This window comes from Magallana gigas, chromosome 1, assembly GCF_963853765.1.
Source record: "Magallana gigas chromosome 1, xbMagGiga1.1, whole genome shotgun sequence".
NCBI lineage: Eukaryota > Metazoa > Mollusca > Bivalvia > Ostreida > Ostreidae > Magallana > Magallana gigas.
The window spans coordinates 34,703,841-34,724,225 of NC_088853.1; the positions used below are offsets into that span (position 1 = coordinate 34,703,841).

At 34.5% G+C, this 20,385-nt stretch overlaps 1 long non-coding RNA gene across 1 annotated transcript in view; it reads right to left on the reverse strand.

Moving 5' to 3' along the window:
- Window positions 1–6,452: 6,452 nt before the first annotated feature.
- LOC117687039 (uncharacterized) overlaps window positions 6,453–20,385 on the reverse strand; it is a 43,691-nt gene continuing 29,758 nt past the window's right edge. The window contains exon 5 of the long non-coding RNA XR_010707753.1: window positions 6,453–7,487. This is a non-coding gene — a long non-coding RNA (uncharacterized lncRNA). The remainder of the gene's footprint in view (window positions 7,488–20,385) is intronic.

The window sequence follows — 20,385 nt, forward strand, 5'->3', positions numbered from 1 at the left end:
AAGTAATATTGAGAGCATTGCTTTCGTGAATTGATGTCAGCTTAAAGGGCATGGTTACAATTTTGGTCAATAGTTTTCTGTTTCGTTTATTAATGTTTTACAATGCTTTTATAATAAAAAGAAATAAACGGTGACCAAAATCGTGACCATTCACCTTTAGCAATGAGAGTCATTATGTAAGAACTAAGTCTTGCTTTCATTGGTTTTGCTTTGCACATTCTTCCCCTGTAAAATGCATGAATCGAATTAAAATATACAACGAACTACAACTAAACATGTTTTTGCGTTTATTGATTGAATAACATTAGTTCATATAATAGATGCACAATAAAAAAAATATATTTTCCCGTAAATTAATTAGGATTAAAAAGCAAGTGTAATGCATATTTTCTCTTAAAATATTTCAAATAAAATATATCACAAAGAAGAACAAATAGTGTATTTCTGCATCATAGTTTGTTAACAACGATAATATCATATATTATCAGATCTAGGAAACCTATTTAAACAATAAAATGCTTTCTTTGGGGATTCATTCGGCATATGAGGGTTGCGACATTGCAGAACTTTTTTTCTGCAATGATCGCAACCTTCATAAAACCCCTGTCACACCGGAGCTGCGTTCTCACGGCGATCCCGCTGCGTCCTTAAATAATGTAAAACACAAAGGTAAACGCAGTAGAGTCTCCTAAAGCGCCGTAACAACTCAAAGGCTTCTTCGTCCGTCGCGGTGGGATCGCCTTGAACATTTAAGAACGCCATGCGACGGCGCACACTTTGAACATGCACAAAGTACGCGCCGTGGCTCAGCGTTCTGATAAACACGCCTTAAAAGCGTAGAGAGGTCGCCGTGACAGCGCCGTAAGATCTCCAACAGCGCCACGAGAGCTCCGTCGGCTCGCTCAAGGAACGCAGTGTAGACGCAGTGATAAGTCAATTGCGCTTGTATGGAGACCTCACGGAGTCCTTTTGGATCTCGCTGCGTCTCCATCGCGCTCGCGGTGCGCATCCACAACGTTTGAACAAGTTGTTTTTCATTTAGTAGCATTTGCTAATATTCCAAGACCAATCAATAGACGTACACATGTAGATGGAATTCGTGCCATTTGATTCTGATGTTTCACATCTTTTCTATGTTTTCTAACAGCTAAATTAATAAATAACAGATCTTTTGTGTAGACCTGACTACTAAGAGTTTAATTCAGTCCTTCACAAATTGTTTTAAAGTAACTATGTTTCAATTACAACGTATCTTTTCATAAAATCAAAACAATTTTTTAATCATTTATTTACTACTTGTAAATTCTTGTTTGTTTCCCATACAATTGTACAAAATATTAACCTATCAAGAAGTAAAGAACGTCTTTTGAGCTCAGTCAGCGCGAAGACCACGCCGTGGACGCGCGGTAAAAACTCCTAGCATGTCATAAGCGCTCGGCGGAGACTCAGCGAGAACGCAGTTAATCGCCAAGTAGAGCTCCGTGAAAACGCAGTTACCCGCCGTGGGAGCTCCTTAAGAACGCTTTGGTCGCCGTCAGGACGCCGTGACATCTCCAACTGCAAATTTTTCAAATAAAACTGTACATTTTTTCTTAATTTTCCTTGCGACCCTATGGCGATTCCATGAATTTTACAACGCCGTGACCACGCCGTGTGGTGTGACAGGACCTAAACCCGCATGAATCATCAAAGAAAGCATTTTATTATTTATATTAACATCTTTCTCTTAACTAATTAATAAATTGATTATAAAAAGTTAGTAAAATTCACTAAATTACTGTTAATGTACACAAGTACGTTAGCTAAAAGAAACAGTTAAATCGTGTCCTGTGACACATTGAGTCTGTCATCATCATGAATATTTTGTGCAGTTCGTGATTTTTCGTAGATTGCTGGTGGCTTCGACCAATTGATAAACAGGGCGTGTCCATTTTATTCGTGTCAGTATCTTGTAAGTTTCAGCCGTTGTAGATTTCGACCAATCGATAAACGGTGGGTGTAGATTTCAGTCTGGCTGTTTCTATAGAGCTATGAATTAACTATATGTTTCCGTAAGAAATATAGAAAATAATACTTGGTAAATGTAAATATAAATGTATGATTTAAATCTATTTACAGGTATGCAATACTTATTTGTCACTCTTTTTAAAATCAATCGCTTATATGAAAATATAAACACTTCATGTTCGCATTTAATGATTAAGTATATTTTTACACTAAGTTATGTCATATGCGATGTAATAATGATTCCTTGGAATGTAAAATTGAAAAGAAAGAGAAAAAGTCATTTGATTTTACACAGTTCACGGTTCTAAAAGATAAAACAATCTTCTAACAAGCAGTGACATTTAGCTGTTCAGATTTAAATAACTAAGTAAAATATTTTCATATAATAACAAGAGAATACATTTAGTGTTTTCAAAAATTCAACTACTGTGATAAAATAAGATAAAATAAAACTAAGACTATCGTTTACACAAAAAACAATTATTATAAAACAATAACAAGACACATGTGAAAATAAAATGTTCAATCTCTTTTTGAGTTCTATATGTGTGTCCTCTTTTCTTATATATAGCATTACATAAGCATAGTTATTTTCTCGAATATAAAAATATGTTGATATATAACTTATATCGTATTTTATTAAGTGTTAGTAAACAGTTTTGAAGTAACGTTAATGCATGTAAATAACGTCATTAATTTTAGATTTAAAATATGCGTTTGAAATTTTTCCACCTGCAATTGCAATGTTGGAAACTATTTCAAAACATATTTTATACATATATTAACTGGTATGGTCATTATATATTTAGGTAGTAATTGTTTATCTTTTGGATACTGTATGTTTTTTAACACACCGGACTGTGTATTAAAAAAAATATTGAGCATTAATACCGAAAAACAATCAATCAATGGATATTTATTAATTTATGAGTATCGAGTATTATTGTATTCATTTGTCGCTTAAACGCGATCATAGACTGTCTTTGTCATGGATTTGAATATTACGAGGGTTGTTCAGAAACTATTGCGACAACACAAATATTTCTCTTTCTCACTGACAAGTTTGCGTAGAACTTGGCATCAGCATTGAAGAAACCTAAACAAATAATTGAGCAAAGTAATATCACAAAATATTTCTTTCTTTACGTTCATTCTGATTTGATAAAATTTCAAGTAAAAAGTAAATGTTTCAATAATTTCCGAACAACCCTCGTTGTTTAGACAGCTATACAATATGATATCTAGTGCGCTTGTGCCGTTTAATATGTAGTGTCCATACACAGCCTGGATAGAATATATAAAATTATGGTTTGTTAAAAATACATATCTAAACAGCTGGTTAATTTGACGGTCTGATTTAATCTCACAATAGTAATCGCTGTATGAATTTATAATGTACTCATACGTCTGATTTAATATGACTTGTTTTATTGAACATTGAACGTCGAGATTTTCAGTGAAAAAATTATTTGAAAATACCGTATATCAGGTTTTTTCCGCGTGTACGCGACGATTTCCGAATCGCGGAAAATAAATCAGCGTAAATTTGATCAGAGTTTTGTTTTTGTAATAGAGTTCTCTTTTTCCTGTTAAAGTAAACAGGTAAGTAAAAGTCCGGTGAACTATGTTTAGTTAGTTTAGTTTAGTAAGAGGTACAAATTGCGGGATCGAAGGACAAGCGCTAGGTAATAGATTTGTAAGCCTTGTTGTTTATTTAATAATCTATTGATAAGCTATTCAAAACGGTCGTTCTTCTTGTGTAAACCGATCTCTAATTATATCTGAGCTACTGGTATATCTTAAGGTACAGGATCTATTTATTTATGACCGTTTGCGTCTCTGAAAATAATTATCGGTAATTATTTCACATTAAGGAAATCGTGTAAATGGTTTCATTATCCGAATTTTTCATTACAAAAGGCGACAATTTAGATACTTTTCACCTCTTACCTCACAGGTTAAAACAATTCTGAATTATATTTACAATGTGACTTTGAAATAGTGAACATTTGATTCGCGTAAATATTATATACCGTTTTAGGCTCTGACTCGCGGAAAAATCATGACGCAGAAAAAATCTGATATACGGTATATTGAATGTAAAGACATGTAAAAACTGTTGTGCATGTGGGGTTCTTTTTAATAAAAGTTGACACAAAAAAATATATTTTCTTAGTTTGAAGAAATGCTAATTTGTATAATAGAAAATGAACTTTTTTCTTAAAATAAACATGTATGCAATATTTTGCAAAAAATTTACTAAGTTCAACAGTTGGTAATTTTTTCATGAATTATCACAAATCATAGCAATATGCACATTTGTAATATTTGTTGAATTGATTTGCAAAACAACACTCTCCTATCTTAAACAATGCAGGAGGAGTTATCCGTACAATATGGATACCATATATGTAATATTCTGCGAGAAAACGACTAAGTTAAACAGCTGGTATATTTTACATAAATGATCAGAAATAAAAATCCGAGCAATATTCACAACTCTTATATATGTACAATTGATCTGCAAAAGAACAGCTTCCTATCGTGAAAACTGTAGGAGTTAATTGTACAATAGAGGTACTGTATATGCAATATTTTTAAAGTTTAAAAGCTGGTATTTTTTTTTTTTTTTATAAATTATCAAAAATCTAAATCCTAGAAATATATGCACAATTATACATTGATATATGTACAAATATCTTCAAAAGAACAACATTATTTCTTGAAAACTGTAGGAGTAGTTATCCGCCCGCCTGCCATTTTCACAATTTTAATAACCGAATTTTTCCATTGAAAAACCCGGTTAAATAGACATTGAATGTAAATAATGTAAAAATTGTTGTGCAGGTAAGTCTTTTTTTTAAACAAAATCTGACCAAAAAAAAGATTTCCATGTTCGAAAAAATGCTAATATATATAACAGAACATACATTATTGACTAAAAATATAACGCTTGTTCTTAAACCTACCACGTTTTTTAACGTGTACATTTGAAAATTTACGTAACAAGACACACCTTTGTTAAAAAAACGTTCCTTAAACTACAGCTTACATTCATAGAATCACGTCTCATTCCCATTATTTGTAACCGTGACTTGTAAATTTTATCGTCCATTAAGTTCGATATTATTTGCTTTTAGCGTCTGAATGTAGCACATCACATAACTTTACATAAACGGGTAATATTTGCGATTATGTACACAATTATCCGTGAGTAAGTTAGTGTACTTCTGTTAACCTGTTTATTACGTCTAAATGTCCTCTTTCACGCGCTATTTCAAGGGGTGTTTTCTTCTCTTCATTTCCTAAATTAATATCAGCTTTCGCTGCAAGAAGGATTTCAACAATATCTAAATTTCCGTTCAGACATGCGGCTGTAAGAGGTGTTTCTTTTCCAGCTAGATTGACATCGGCTCCTGATTTTATTAGCTCTTCAACTACACGAAGTTGTCCTCTTTGACATGCCATTATAAGTGGTGTTATGCAACCTCCTTTCAGACTCTTACATTTTAAATTAACATCAGTTTCATTCTTTATCAACTCCTCAACTATACTAATGTGTCCATATTTGCAAGCACCAATAAGTGGTGAATATTCGAAAATGTTCGAATCAACATCAGCCTTAATTTTTAGTAATTCCATTGCGATTTTCAAATGACCAAGCTTTATTGCTATAGCCAATGGATTGTTTTCTTTATATGTATTGTCTGTAATGTTTAGTGCATTTATATCAACATGTCTTAGCAATATCTGCACAGTGGTTAGATCACCGCTATGACATCCAAGACAAACCAGCCGGATTTGTTCCATTGAAACTTGTTTCAAGTAAAAGGTATTTTCTAAATTGCTATCGGTATCACAATCTCTGTCTGTTACATTTGTGTTACTGTCTGGATCTTCACAATCTTCATCATTATCATCCATTTCAAATCCTTCTGTATATTCATTTTCAAAAAGATCATCGAGGTTTTCTTTCTCTTTGATAACTCGATCTATTATGCACTGAAGAATTTGGTGATGTCCATAGTAAATAACAAAGCTGACCCCCTTAATGCCGAAAAGAACACCTTTATTGATACTCATGGACCCAGTTAACAAAGCATGTGCATGATTCGGTTTCATATTCTTTAAAAGGGAACCATAGACTGTGATATACACAAAATTATCATTTTCCAAGCTCTCAAGAAATATGTAATGAAGCATGTCATACGGATGGTCTTCAATCATCCTTATGAAAGGCTGAAATACATATCGGTGTTTCAGAGATACATTTCCAAAAGCTGCAAACAAATCCCTCGCTAATGCGGCACTATACCAATGTTTAGCAAGCATTGGGCATAGTGACTCCTTCAACTTTATACACAAATCATTAACAGATTTTTGTTCCGTAACTAAATGGTTGCCTTTAACGGTTTGATCTGTTTCTTCTTCGCTTTCTCTTTTCCTTTTTCTACTGTTGCTCGTGTCTATCTGGATATAATTTGCAATATAATCATTATTCAAGTTCTCCAAAATCACCTCTGGAAAATGTCGACCGAAATGATATGCTATAATTTCAAACATGGAATCGTGAATAAAATTGATTTGTTTGTCATTCTTTACGGTGTATGTTCCTTCCATTTCTGACAAAGCATTCACGAATATAAAGTTCTCTGTCAAACTGCTAACTTCACATGCCTTTAGAAATTCACATTTTTTCTCCTCAAAATCTTTTTTTTCAGAACTTTTTGAATCTTCTAACGAATCTATCGAGAGTGGGCCTTGCCAAGCCATCAACAAAACCAATGACGCATAATGGATCACGCTTCCCGCTTTCATTTCATCTAAAGCTTTTAATATATAAGGGACGGGTGATGTAAAAAATAATCGACCGTATCCACTATACTCGTCGTTTTTTGAAAAGAGCTTGCATAACAATGGAAACATAGGTGATGTTGATCCCAGCTCAACTTTGCATAGGAAATCTTTTCCTAACTGATACCGTGACAGTAATTCACGTTTGTCGTTTTCATTTAAGGCATTTTCCGTACTTTGTAGTAAAACTACATTTTCCTCTTTAGTTAAAAAAGAGTTTGATGCTTGTTTATTTCTATACACGACTTCTCGACACGTCATAAGAACTTTTGTTTTTGGCATTGACGGATTGATAAGTGTTTCTTTATATTTTGTCAAAGTAGAAAAAGAACTCCAATCAAACCCCAAAGAGCCTACCACATCATCTATAACAAACACTTGTTTATTTTCTGGATCACAATATTCCTCAATTTTGCTTGATTCGGTTATTGGTAAGCATTGGTACCCTTCCCGTTGCAGTATTAGGGCGATGTGATGAGCTGTTGCCGTTTTACCTGAACCCGTAGCTCCAACGAATGTCACGTACGGTTGGTCTCTAACTTTTTTTAGCATTGCTGTAAAGTTATGCGTTTCTAAAAACATTTTGTCGTCATCTTTCCATTTAGAAATTTGCCTGTTCCAATACCCTAAAAATAATATTTGTGTTTTTAAATTACGAGTTATCAAATTGTAAATCTTGAGTTTAAAAAAAAATAGATAAAAATATGTTTAAGGTGAAATGCAAGGTAGAGAAACATTAATAAAAAAAAACAATGTAGGGCAGATTGAGTATACTCTTGATTATACTGATAGTTACGACAAACAGTCGCTTTGGTAGCAACGCATGAGTAACGAGTTTGTATGAATCAAGATAGAATATGATCGTGTCTGAAAAAAGTTGTAAAGAATAACACAAGAGGCCTACATGCCCTGGCGGCCTCCTTAGTAAAACATCCCTTAAATGGTCCTGTCAATTGGTCTATTTTTGGGGCATTTGAAGAGCAAGAAGTGGAAGAAGATAAAATAGTTTTATTTTCGCTCCAGGTACCAAACATTGTGACCGTTTGATAAAAAAAAAACCTGTTATACCTTCGTCAGTAGTTAATTATACATGTGCAATTTAAAAACAGTAAACAAATACTCTAATATGAACAAATAACAATACAGATTATCTCGCACGACTGTGAAATTACAAAGAAAATTGTTGAAAAATGCAGTAATTTCACTTTTGTGGTCATATTGGCCACATGCACACTGAACCCCTGAGCCAGTGGTCATGGATTTCACAATTAAGGTAGAAGGTTTTATGAATATTTTAACCATCATGCGCGGATCCAGAAAATTTTTCCAGGAGGCGGGGGATTCCAACGGTTATTTGAGTTTGCCAGGGGGTGTCCGAGGCATATTTTTGTTATTTTTATAATGTAATTTAAAGAAATTTGAATTTTACAGGGGAGTCCGGACCCCCCCCCCCCCACACCCCTAGATTCGCGCATGACTATACATGTACTTTATCAATCCCTGTTGTGGATAAAGAGAACAAGATATTCTAAGATTTAATACATTTTCACTATAAGGTAGTATTAGTCCAGGACTAGCGGCTGAACCCCTCACCAAGCCATGACTTTCACATGTTAGGTAGAAAGCTGTATGCATATCGTACCCATGTATTTAGTTTATCTCTTGAGCCATAAAATTTTAAATTATTTGTAGAAGGGTTAAGGTGGCTTGACACACCTATGCACTATTTAAGGAATTGATGAAGAATCATTTTTGAGAAATGATTATACAAAAATGACACCTATAGTTATTCAGTTCAGTTCGGTTAAAGTTATTAGTCCCCTACCGGTTTCACCGGAGGGGACTATAGCTTTCCTCTGCGTCCGTCAGTCCGTCTGTCTGTCTGTCCGTCTGTCTGTCCCACTTCAGTTTTCCGTTGTTTTTTTTTCTGCATGCGTTTGAAGAATGATGTGAAAGTTGCTGAGCAGCTTCAAAATATCAAACAGCAGACCAAGTTTATACTTTTGTAGCGTCTGGTCAACACAATTTCAAGAAATTTAATTTTTTTCACTCCAATTTTTTTAATTATCGGGCTCGGTGTGTACTAAATGAACGAGGACATTATGTGGTCAGTAAAATAATAAATAACATCGTGCATTATTTGTATCATTACATTTATCATGTCTAATAACAAACAAATAAGTTCTGTAAAATGATGTCAAGTATTGTGTAAATTTTAACGGCAGGGTTTTATCATTATTACAATCGGGTTCGTTATCGGGTTTGGGCTGTTGAATGATAGACTAGACTTCTGAATTTGCTTTGCTTCAAATTGTATTTTTTTAATGAATTTCTGAGATTGTTTGCTGTTTATTATAATAATTTTTCATGTTTTTTTATACTATACAATTACTACATTTATGATAGGGAATATTTAATATACAGGGTCTAAAACTTTTGCCATTCCCAATCAAAGGGGTTACCGGTAGGGGACGTGTATTGCTTATGCAATACTCTCAGAATGCTTGTTTTATATCATTTTTGTATTTTTTGACAGAAACAAGAAACACCGTTTAAGCTTTGAACAGGCTAAGTATTTGGTATCAATTATGCATAATACAGTTATCATTCATCTTTAAATACATTTCAAAGATGACCATATAAACTTAGTAATATTTTTGGTAAAAAAAAACATATGAAAATCAAAACAAAAATTGTAAATATTTTTTTTTAATTTTTGGATAAAAAATGCTAATAAACTGTTACTCGCTTAAAAAAATGATACACAATCTACTACTGGCTCTAAAAAAAAAAACCCTGTCCGTATGAAAATGTCTTCCCCTGTCACCCCCTGTGTTTTCCCTGTCATCTCCTGACTGTGCACCCAATGTTAGCCCGTGTACACCCTGTAATCCCCTGTCAGCCTTAGTACACACCCCATGTGTGCCACTGTCACCCCTGTCATGCCCTGTAAGCCACTGTACCCCCCTGTGTATGCCCCCAAAATCCCCTGTGTAAGATTTGACTGGGTGTTTTTTTATCCCATCGCGCAACTTGTAACATCGCTGCTGTGCGTGTGCTTGTGTACATGTATACAGTGTGTTAAGCTGGGAAGCACGTTTAAAAGAAAACACTTGCACGGATATTTATAAAACTTCGTACACTTATTTGTCATGGTAAAAGGACAAATCCTATCTATTTTCAAGTCAATTAGTTGAGCACTTGTAGCGTTTCTATTTTCTCAACGTTTCTCCTTTTTAAAGAATAAGTCAGCGTTGTTCTCACAATTTTAATAAAAGGTAATAATCCAAGAAACATATGTATAAATCATTCAAAACTTGTGCAATTCTAACCTACTACTCTGCTAAATAAAACCACCCGCACTGAACTTCAGCCAATCTCCCTTTATATATAACGTCTCTAAAATAACTCCTCAATCACGTGCATAATTCACTCCTAATAATAAAATCAACTCCTCTCTTTGAAATAACTCCTCACTATGTTTCATAACAAATACAATTTAGGTCAGAGATGAGGAGTTAATATCAATTAGTAAACAAAGTTCATACGTTAAAGAAAGAAATAAACCAGATAAAATTAAAATGAATAATATAACTTTGCTTCACTCCCCCCTGCACAAGTTTTGACTCCGACAAAACAATAATAAACATTGATAAACAAAACAAAACAAAATATTATACAATTACTAAAAATAGTCTAATATATATACATATATACAAAATGTCACTCGGGATTTGAATTCCGTCTCTTTAGTTCCGCTAGGAAAATTGATATTTCCTCCAAAGTTCTTTGCGCTAAAATGTTCGCACTTTCTCTATCTAAGTTTTCGCAAACATTAATGTCCATCGTTCTTTGTTCATTGATCACCTCACCATCTTTTATAACCGAAACACTGGTCATACTTAGTTCGACTGATCGTGTCACAACAACCTCACGAGTATCTTCGTACACTTCCTGCTGATCGTCTTCTTCTTCATCTGATATCATGATGAAATCCATAGATTTTTCATCGTTAGAATAAGCAATAGTGTCACTATCTTGATTAAAGTCATCTTCATTCTCATCTGACGAAATGTCACTGTAATCCGGGTTTTTAATAATTCTGTGGTTAAAATCCATGATTTTTGGAATAAACAGTTCAAAAACACAAATCAAAATCATTTATCAGCTGTTCATCGTAATCATAATGTCTATTGTGAAAATGTCTACGCAGATTTTCTCTTCGCTTAAAAACTTTATCACAAAACATGCACTGAAATAAGTTTACATTTTCTTTGTGTTGATGGTTGAAATGTCTTTTAAAATTATCCAATCTGGTAAAAACAATTCCACATTTATCACATAATATAGTCTTCATAATATCTTTTTGGCTTGCGAATGACTCTTCCCCGCATAGTTTTCTTAGGCATACCCACGGTCTGTTGATCACGTGGTTGGTCAGTTCGAGGAGGATCTTGAATTGGAATACACAACTTCGGGTTTGTCTTTGGCGCGTTAGCTTTTCCCACGCGCGGTGTTTCGGCGGCATCTTTTGAATTTGAGGAGGGATCCAGCTCAGGCGTGTTGACAGTTTTGCTCGGCATCTCTTTGAATTTGAGGAGGTGTTTCAGTTTTAACTCTGCTGTTTTTCGTATCTGGAATGATTTTATATTGTCAGCATGGACAATGACGGGATTAGATTTTCTCGAATGTTTAATTTCAAACAACACATCACTTAATTTTTTCGTAATAATCCATGGTCCAGTCCAGTTTCGAGCTAATTTAAGTTTTGTGCCAACAATTTGTTTGGGCTGAAATCTCCGTACAATATCACCTTCGTTATAAGTTTTCCGCACAGCTGTTTTATCATAATGTCTCTTTTGTCTGCACACTGCTCCCGAAGTTCTCTCTCTAGCGAATTTATGTACAAGCTCCAAATTTTTGCACAAATTTTTCACATATTTTGTTTCCGATATTTTCTCTCCTTTTCCGATTTCCAGAGATTCCGTTTGTAAATCTACGGGTATAGTCATCTCCGAACCAAACATCATGCGAAAAGGCGTAATTCCAGTCGTTTCGTGAACTGATGAGTTATATGCCATCACAACACAATCAATATAATCGTCCCAGTCAGTTTGTTTCACATTTATATACTTAGACAACATATCTTTAATTGTTCGATTGAGTCGTTCTACCATTCCGTCAGATCTTGGATGGAATGCAGTTGTTCTTGTTTTCGCTATGTCAAACATAGAGCACAAATGTTTAAATACTAAACTTTCAAACTGTACACCTTGATCACTGTGAAATTCGTATGGGCATCCGTATCTTTTTATCCAGCCCCGGAAAAATACATTAGCTATCGTTTTTGCTTCCATATTTGGTATCGGAAATATTTCCGCAAATTTACTGAAATAATCCGATATAACTAAAATGTACACATTATCATTTGCGGTTTTAGGAAATGGTCCTGCTATATCTGCTGCAACTCTTTCAAATTTTCCACCAACGGTATAGGTTTCCATATAATGTCGTCTTTTTCTTCCAGGATTTTTCCGTTCTTCACATACTTCACAGGACTTCACATAATCACGAACAGTTTGTCTCATCCCCGGCCAATAATATGATGAAAATGAAGCTCTTTGCTGCGTTCTGTAAATTCCCATATGTCCTGAGGTAGGCGCATCGTGTAAATACCACATTACATCCTCGCGAAGTCTATTCGGAGTACAAATACGCAGTCTATTTTCATCTTTTTCTGTCCAAAGAATACACAAAACATCATTATGAATTCGTAACAATTCCCAACGTGCATGCCAAAATTTACACTCTGGGTGTAAATGTGAAATGTCCTGGTACGAGGGTTTGTCTTTTCCCATTTTAAGCAACTTTAAAATAGGAAATATTCCGTCATCATTCTCTTGTGCCTTACGTATGTTCTCGTACGATAACTCGTTTACTGGCATCTCAACACTTATGGCTCGCTTTGGTCTATTTTCCGTGCGTCCTTTCTTCTTGCTTTTTACTTCAGAACAATGGTCCTCACTAAATAAATTCACAATATTACAAATTATATTTTCTTGGTCACATATTCCACTTTCACTGATATCTTTCCTTAGTTCGTGTATATGCGATTGCTGCTTTCCATCATAAATGTCACTTAATTTTCGATTGCACTGTCTACAAACTTCTTCACTGTCGTTTGCATAATTTGACGGTAAACGCAATAAAGCGTCTGCATTACTGTGACGTTTTCCCGGTCGGTGAATAATTTTGAAATCAAACGCCGATAACTGCTGTAACCACCGACAGACTTGGCCATCTGGATCTCTAAACCTATGTAACCAGGTTAAGGAACCGTGATCAGTACGTAAGATAAATTCCCGTCCAAGAAGATAATGTTTAAAATGTTTTATAAAAAAAACAACAGCCAACATTTCCTTTCTCGTTACACAGTAGTTTTTCTCATGGGAATTCAAAGTTCGGCTGGCATACTGCATCACTTTTTCTTCACCATTTTGAATTTGTGACAAAACACAACCAATCGCATCATTACTAGCATCTGTATCTAGCACAAATGGTCCACCATCTACATCTGGATATCCAAGTATAGGAGAATGTATAAGCTTATCTCGAAGTTCGTGAAAAGCATGATCACATTCCGGCGTCCAGTTCCATACTCCATTTTTCTTAGTTAAAGCATGAAGGCACTTAGCTGTTTCTGCAAATCCTTTGACAAACTTCCGGTAATATGACATAATTCCTAAAAATCTTCGTAAATCTGTTACGTTTTTAGGAATTCGTATGTTCCTAATTGCTTCTATTTTCTTCGGGTCTGTGTGCACACCATATCTTGAAACTACATGTCCCAGAAATTCTACTTCCTGTCTGAAGAAAAAGCATTTCGATGGCTTTAATTTTAGGTTTGCTGAGTCCAGTCTGTCACAAACTTGATTAAGATTTTCTAAATGTTCTTGAAAACTTTTTCCAAACACAATAATGTCATCAAGATATAAAACAGCAATGTTCCACTGTAATCCACAAAGAGCTTTTTCTATTATCCTTTGGAATGTCGCCGGTGCGTTGCACAACCCAAACGGCATAACGCTATATTGGTAAAGTCCTCCTCTGGGAGTCGCAAATGCTGTTTTCTCCTTATCTCTCTCCGACATCGGTACTTGATGATACGCCATGTTTAAGTCTAGGGAGGTAAACCACATCGATCCAACTAAAGCGTCCAAGTTGTCATCTATTCTTGGTATTGGATATGCGTCCTTTATCGTTCTCGAATTGAGTCTCCGATAATCCACACATACGCGCCATGTTTTGTCTTTCTTTTGCACCAAAACAAGCTGAGATGACCACGGACTATGGGATTTTTCTATTATTCCCAAGTCCTCCAATTTCTGAATCTCATTATTCAGAATATCACGCTTAAATAAAGGCATGTTCCGCGATGCCTCCTTAAAAGGTCGTTCGTCATTCAGAACAATATGATGTTCTCCTAAAGTTGTCTGTCCTAAGCGTCCATTAGGATCAGCAAATGTAGCAACGCGTTTCTGCAGAAACTTCTTAAATAAACTTGCCTCTTGATCAGAGAGGTAAATCCGACCTTTTTCATACACAGGAATTAAATGAGCAGGTAATTCCTTTGGATTCTTTTCCTCCACTAAATAAACTTCCTCTGAATTCAGGCGTTCACTATTAGAAACTTTAATAACAGGAGAAAATATTGCTATTCTAGCATTGCGTTTTACTGTCACTACTGCTCTTCCCAGATTAAACAATCTTAAATATCCGTTAAATGTTCTTGCGTTTAACAGAGTTCTTGCAACCAGCAACTTATGTTTATGCAGAAACTCTGATAACACAACTGGTATTCCTTCACTGTTCTCCGGGTAAGTGAATTCCGTTTGGATAACAACTTCGTGTCCTGGTGGCACAGAAATGTCCTGACTTGCTATTATCCAGTTGGTACGTCTAAGACAAGCATTATTACCAGGAACTTTAACAAACAATCCCCCATTCTCATGATCCCAATTACATCTAAAATATGAATAAAAATCTGCTCCTAATAAATTCTGAGAAACTCTACCAACGAATACCCTTAAATCCGTTTCAAAATCATCAAAGTTTAACGTCATATGCGCTGTTCCTAGTACATATAAATCTTGGCCACTTGCAGTCACAAACTTCTTTCTAGCTGGCTCCAGCACTGGTCGATTTTCTGGAGGAATTTTATTAAATATATCTTCTGTTATGAAGGTATTTTTCGCTCCAGTGTCTACCTTCCACGTAACAAATGTACCTTGTATCAGTCCATCAACGTAGAATCCTCTCTTGTTTTTACTTGCATTTATTTTATAACAAGATGGGAAATCTTCAGATTCTTCTGTCACATATCTTCCATTTTCATCATCAACGAGTTTGTCATTAGTTGTGGTTCTTTGATAATTAGAAGATGAAGAATCGTTATCAGAATTAGCACCAGGCCAGTCTATGTAGCCGTCCGACGCATGGCCTACTGCCTCGGCGGCGCGTCTTTTCCCTGGGGAACTGCTCCGCCATTCTCCCTCCTTGCAAATGAATTTGTACTAGGACATTGATTTCTCAAATGACTTAATGATCCACAGGTATAACATCTCTTTCTGGTGTTATAATTCTTTCCATTTTGATAACTTTTATCAATTCCACGGGATAGTTGTTTTGGGTTGACTGTGTAGATATCCCTTCTAACTGTCTTAGAATTTTTCAATGACCGTTCCTCGCCTAACCGAATACACTCTTCTTGCATGGCTGATGTAACTGCCTCCTGAATTGTTTTCGGCCTCGTCCTCTTAACTGACATTCGGAACTCCTCATTTTCAGAACAGTTATCCAGAAACGTTTTTAAACTGTTTTCATCGACGCATGCTCTGTTTCCAGGATAAGCTCTTCTGAATAAATCTTCAATCGCTTGTCCATAATCTCTAAATGTCTCATTAACGTGTTTTCGGCGTAATTTTGCTTCAGCAATGTAACTATCCTTCAGAGCTGTATATCCAAATCTCTGATTTAAAGCTTCTGTCAAATGCTGATAATTTCCCATGGTGTTGTCTGGAAGTCCATAAGCATATGTCTCTGCTTGGCCACGTAAAGTAGTTAACAGCACACCCCTCTTTCTTTGTACAGTCCACTGATTTAAATTAGCAACGTTCTCAAAATATCTGAAGAATTCAGTCCAGGTAGTCGATCCATCTCCGGAAAATGTCCTTTTGACTGGAATGTTGACACTACTTTCAGTCTGGTTAGTAACTTCTGGAGTTGCCGGAAAATCACTTCTACCTCTTGGAGTCGCACCCCGCACGGAACGTTGTCGATATCCTCCACCTGATCTTCCAGTTGATTTCCAGCATTTATACACTACACTAATTAATATCACAAAAGTAATCGCAAACATTAACACAATGATCAGTTCTCGTGTAGCCCACATTACTATTCCTCCAGGAAAGAACTGGTAGGCAACATACAACAGAGTTGTAAAGATAGGAATCACTCCGAACCAAAATCCTATTAGTTGTCCCCATCCTGTTGAATTGCTCACATATGCGGTACCTTCGGTTGTTGCTAGTTCTGTTTCTACACAGGGGGTATTCAAATCTTCTCTGTACATCGGACACACAGGAGAATCAACTTCATTGAATTCCGTTAACAAGTTCCGACGCACGGCAGTACGCGGTGAAGATTGCGGAATATTTGTTGTTCCTCGAGGCGTAGTCATCATGTCACTATTTTCTGGTTGCATATGCAACAAACAAAGTAAAACAACATGTGTCACTAAAACAGCACTTACAAAAATATCCAGCTTGCTAAGTTCTACTACTATTCAAACAACTAAATCTAGAAAGAATTCACAGAAAGTTTATCGGTACGCCACACGTGTTTCTGTAAATGCTTTAATTCTGCAGCCACAGAACGGACATTTGTAAAATTCACTTTTCTTTCCGATTGCTGTAATAATGTAGTGACGATTCTCGTTGTTCTTGAACATAACAAAACAATTGGGACACTCTCGTCGGTCACTTACGTTAATTTGTCCAAGGAGAATAAGATTTCCATTTTCTACAATGTCATAATAGTTCACAAATCTTTGTCGTCCTTGATAATCCATCACTATGCACTATGCATTAATAAATCCCTCCAAAAATAATAATAATTCCACACGTCAAAAGTTAATCAAATAATTTAAAGATTTTCACTTTAATCCATAATTACCAATATTAAAATTGAATCCCACCGCTGCCACCACTTGTAGCGTTTCTATTTTCTCAACGTTTCTCCTTTTTAAAGAATAAGTCAGCGTTGTTCTCACAATTTTAATAAAAGGTAATAATCCAAGAAACATATGTATAAATCATTCAAAACTTGTGCAATTCTAACCTACTACTCTGCTAAATAAAACCACCCGCACTGAACTTCAGCCAATCTCCCTTTATATATAACGTCTCTAAAATAACTCCTCAATCACGTGCATAATTCACTCCTAATAATAAAATCAACTCCTCTCTTTGAAATAACTCCTCACTATGTTTCATAACAAATACAATTTAGGTCAGAGATGAGGAGTTAATATCAATTAGTAAACAAAGTTCATACGTTAAAGAAAGAAATAAACCAGATAAAATTAAAATGAATAATATAACTTTGCTTCACACTTTTTTCGTTAAAAAACAGCTAAACATATTTTATGTACGACTTGACAATTACTTATTCCGCTTCTTTTCTGCGGAACCAAAGTGAAAGTAAGCAGTTAAAATCAACAACTTGATATTTTGTTTTGGATTTAGATCTAGTATTGGTAAAGAAAAGTAGTTTTTGTAGTAATGGAGGGTTGGTAGAATGTTGTCTCCTTATTTACATAACTATATATTCCTAAAAATGCATGCCTCACACAATAACTCATGTCGCTAAGCGGTGCCCTTGTTCAATATTATTTTCTTAGTTCGACAATTGAAATCACATGTGTTATATTTTGAACTATAATCAATCTTTCCACTCAACAGAGCTAAATTTCAAGACACACTGTTATTGTAACTTTAGAAATCATGTGTTTTAGTTAATAATTTATGGATACTTAAATAATGATCGCTACTCCCTAACGTTTCAAAAACAGATATAAAACATACAATATAGAGTGATTTATAGAGTAAAATTGTCTACATATATATGTACTCTATTTTAAATATATGAATCGAATGATTCTTAGTGAAAAACAAAAAAAAACTAACAATATAATACAAACTAAGATCAAACGCGGCCCATGATGTTAAGCATTTTATTTTACATATCTAAACATATAGGTGTACACTTAAACCAGTAAATCAGTCAGAATGTAGAATTTATAAGCAGCCATGTTAGGATAGAGCACGTTTTTGTTTTTAACCCAGTTCTTGGTTATACCTTTTCTAATTTCCCATTAATAGCAAAATAAAGGTTTAAAAAGGGTGGGCTCTTAAATTGAATTTAAACTGATGGTTAATTCTCATAATCAATTTCAGTGATATCTGATTTTCATAACCCCTTTTTACTGCAAAGTTGAGAATATGAACGATAATTTTTTCAATTGCTAGTGAACAAAAATCCGCCGCCATGGTCAGAACATGTAAATGTGTTTTCTATCGATGTAGGAGGTTATATAGATATTTAGAAATAAAAACAAAATGATAATGAGATAGAGAGAGAGAGAGAGTTTGCGTTGATTTTGAATTGAATTTACTAATTATATAATTTACCCGAAAATAAATTTCCTAATAAGTTAAAAAAAAGTACCAATTTTTTTATCATTCCGTGGCCCTGGTCAGAACATACCCAACATACATGTAATTGTAGTACTAGTGTTTTCTGCACATGAAGCCTTAGGAGTTTAATATATTGATTTAAGAAATGAAGATAACAATTTTTCTATTGATCGACGCATCAAAGAAAAAAATGACCGAAAAACTTTTGTAAATAATGTAAATGAAGCGTTGCGTACGAATACAAGACACCAACAGCAACAATATTCAAAATGGATGCGCCTACAGCTGACGCAGAGCTATTCAGCTAAACTTAATGTATTAAACACAAATAGTGAGTTAAAATCAAAACCGGCTGAATTGAAAACGAAAGGAAAATACATGCGATAGCTTGTGATATTATTCACTGTGCAGAAAAACTCCTAATAAATCTAGTTTTTATGTGAGATCGCTGGAATATGCAACTGGACATAACCATCCAAGGAGATGCGATCGTGGACGAAAAAAGTTGATATGTCGACACAGAATAGTATGTTTAAGCGACTTTTGTAAATGTTTTGGTAACTAGATAGCCAGTGATGTACTTAGTCAGTAAATGGTATATCTGCCGTTTGGAATGCGCCGAAGGAGTTGATGCATTACTCATAGCTTTGCTTTACGATGCTTATTCTGATGACCGATCATGTACGTGTGTAAATTTAAAAATCATCCAAATTTGAACAGCAGTCTCAGGGATTTATCAAGGCTGAAAATATGGTTCAACATACTAAGCATTGTATCATATTAATGTATTAAGTGTTAATCCCCGCGCTTGTGTTGGATATCATCTAATTATTATAAAATCTTAAATATTGTTTCTTCTATTGTTGTTTCATTATAACATCATGGAACAATGAACCGTTATGAGATCAATTTCCCCTTAACTCCAATGTTTATAATGCCATTTCCTTAGATAATTAGTCTGAGTTCTTCCTTGTCCGACGAATTGGCTGTATCAGGAGTGCCGGTAGTTCATCTTAAAACGGTGATTAATGAATGGTTAAAAAATGTGTCAGAATAACTTTTAAAATTATTTAATGTTATTAATGTCAATACTTTTTTTCCAACGCAAATCCTAAAACGTACAGGAAAAGATAACTTAAATGAATTGTGAAGTAATAACGAAGTGAGCACAACATATATGATCTAATCTCATAAACTACATTTTGACATTATATAAACAATTATCTGGGTTTTTCCCCTATATATGCAGTAAGTATTTACTCAACAGACAAAGTTAACATATTTATCAACCGTCTGTACACTAAAACTGCACAACTGTCACAGGATTGTATGCTCCGTGGATATATTTATATTTTGTTTATATTCTTTTATATCACTTACCCTGTATATTTTGTGTATATATCATTCATATCAAATGCTATTTTAATAGAGTATGTTCTAAATTTGTAGATAAATTATTTCGTACATACGTTTTTAAAATGAAAAAGATTCGGAAAAAAAGTAAAATATTCAAATGTCGCAATAATGATTTTACTTAATAATGAGCTAATATTACTTTTCGAAATCTTTAAATACTTATTTCTGAAAATCACAAATTAACGTCAATTGTTAAAGCTGCTTGATTTTATATCAAATTTATTGCACGCTCTTAAACGATGGTTATGCCAAGTATATGTAAAATAATAGACACTGCAGTAGTTTTTTCTAGTCAATTAAGCCAAATTTCAATGAAGAAAAATACGTACAAAATTTGCTAACAAACAAACGA